Below are 3040 nucleotides of genomic sequence, written 5' to 3' on the forward strand. Positions count from 1 at the left end.
TATATGTATGAGTTTACAAAATACGCCACTGACAAGACGAGGCGAGGGGGTAAGGGTGCATACACATTTAGTCATAATCCATGTAAAAATACGAAGTGATTCGTTTGCAACCGCATATGGCTGTTTGGCAGTATTTCTAATATGAATAAATGTTGTTATCCAGATTCGGGGATTTTCATTTAATTCGGGCAAACGTCAGCCTGCCACCCCCACCCCCCTTACAAAAATTAGAACCGGTATGTCTATGTTGGGTGGTTAAGGGCCAAAACCTCCATGGCAGCTATAGACGTTCTTCGTTAAGGTATAGTTACCCCGTGAATCCTCGGACAACATACCCCACCCCAAACTAAGTACGGTCATGCTACACAAAACAAGACAAATGAATAGTACTAGTATTCGAGTAACTTAACTACTAGTATTCAGCGTGTGTTATTCGACGGTGTATATGTGTATATATAACATGTAGTTATTCTACAGTGTATATATAACATGTACAGTGGGATATATAACGCGGTATTTAGAGAAACCTACATTATATTACTTGTGTTATTCTACAGTGTATATATAACATGTACAGTGGGATATATAACGCGGTATTTAGAGAAACCTACATTATATTACTTGTGTTATTCTACAGTGTATATATAACATGTACAGTGGGATATATAATGCGGTATTTAGAGAAACGTACATTATATTAGATCACTTGCGTACATCAGATAATTTTTGTAATCATGAAATGATCAAAACAGAAGCGTCATTCATAGTGTATTATATATCGGCTATAAGGACCACAAATGGTATACCTATTATGTGAATTGTTTTACTAAAATTATTACTGCGTCAATATCAACGTATGATGGGATTTTAAAACCCCCAAACCAATGGACATATAATTCAGTGTAATGTTTTTAGTGTGGATGTGTGCGTATGCAGACCCATAGGAACCCATGTCTCTACCCGCCTCCCCCTCCCAAAGATCAAATGTTTTTTGTCCCAATAATACTGGCAATATATATAAATAAAGGTAAAAATAGGACCTGTGCCCCCACCCCTACTAGGGGCTGTGCACCCCACACACTAGAGATGTGCCCCCTCGTTCCTACATATATTGTGTGTGCGTGTATATATGTGTGTGTTTGTCTGCATGTGTTTATCGTGTATGCCCGTGTGTGCATGTAGTCCATGTAAAGTAGCCACCACGTTTATCAACTAATGGCTTCCTCAGACATGTTTTACTGAGATGACCAAGATACACAGAAACCAATCCTGTGATAAGTGTAAACAATCGTAAAACCTGCAAGTATAATAACATTTTAAAACTATTGCTCAGCTGTGACAGTCTGCATAGAAAGTCTCTGTCCAACAAGGAATGTGTCCACGACAGGTGTACTTGAATTCTCAGATACAAAACAAAACAGGAGAAAACAAATTGTACATAATCATGCAGTTATATCTGTAAAATGTAATAACAAGCATGCTTCAGGCTTTAGTTTCTGTAAGCATATCATATATCATTTTGTATACAATAAATATGAGTGTTTTGTTTGTTTTGAATACAGCAAGTGTCAGTAGTAGTATGATGGTCTTTGTGAATGTGTCACCATTACCACTGACGCAATGTCGTATGAACACACACTGTTACAAGTATTAAACTGGTTATTCACACATGCAAACATACAAACACAAACATAACTAGCTAACACTTTTTTTTAGACTTATTTCTTTGACTTCAGTGGAACTTAATATTGAAACATGTTTGAAACATGTTAAAAACAAGTGTGTCATTGCGTATAAACCAGAATACTGTCCAGTCTAAATATACAGCTACTATTTTACAACATTTCCATCACAGCAATTGATTGATTGCAAATACAAAGTTAAAACCAGCCAGTAGAAACATACACACCACTCAGAAAATAGCCTCTTTTTCACACAGATTAGCTTTTAGGTATGAAATTAGAAAAATATTAAAAATCAATATGATATACATTATGCCGTATGTAGGTGTATCAAATATACAAGCAAGTGATAAGTCATTGCATAGAAGAAATATAAAAGTATTAAAACTTGATAAACAAATACATGTATGGTATACATATATTTCTATGTATGTATTTAAAAAATAAATTTTGTTAATGCTTTTTATACCTAACACACAATATTGTTTTAGTAAAAAGACCATTTAACTGTTGTCTGATCACAACAGACCATTCATTTCTACACAATTTCCTGACTGGAATGGATACATGACATATAATATTAATTATAATCACATATAATTAGTGAATTATCAAAGGCAACTTGATTTTGGAGTCAAAACACATGTCAAAAATAGATTAACCAAAACTATAAATATATCAACCACGACATCTGTAATATTTTGTATTAAATGCACATACCATCTACAGTGAAACTGGTTAAATCAGATCACACCGAGGACCTAACATTTATCCATTGTAGTGTTTAGAGGGTTGCGTTTTAGAACTGAGAAAGTTTGGGACAATGAAACCGGTTTTGACAGGATTCCAGTTTGTTCAGGGTCCAGTTTAGACAGGATTCACTGTAATTTGTGAATGCCTCAACAAAACAGAATGAGCCAATAAATAACCATCTCAACTTTGATGTTACACGTAAGTCACTTTCTCTCTGACATCACATTAGCCAATGGCTTTTTGTATCTCTTTTGGAAAAGAGTTAATTTCTCTATTAAAAACATCAATGTTTAGATATGATAGACATATACATAGAATCTTTATGTCTTACATGCCTGTAACTATGTACATTTACAAGGCTTAAACACCTGTTTATGTCTTACATGCCTGTAACTACGTACATTTACAAGGCTTAAACACCTGTTTATGTCTTACACGCCTGTAACTACGTACATTTACAAGGCTTAAACACCTGTTTATGTCTTACATGCCTGTAACTACGTACATTTACAAGGATTAAACACCTGTTTTAGTCTTACATGCCTGTAACTACGTACATTTACAAGGCTTAAACATCCGCGTTTAAGAAAAACAAGCTTCATAAA

This window comes from Gigantopelta aegis, chromosome 3 (assembly GCF_016097555.1).
Source record: "Gigantopelta aegis isolate Gae_Host chromosome 3, Gae_host_genome, whole genome shotgun sequence".
NCBI classification, from domain to species: domain Eukaryota; kingdom Metazoa; phylum Mollusca; class Gastropoda; order Neomphalida; family Peltospiridae; genus Gigantopelta; species Gigantopelta aegis.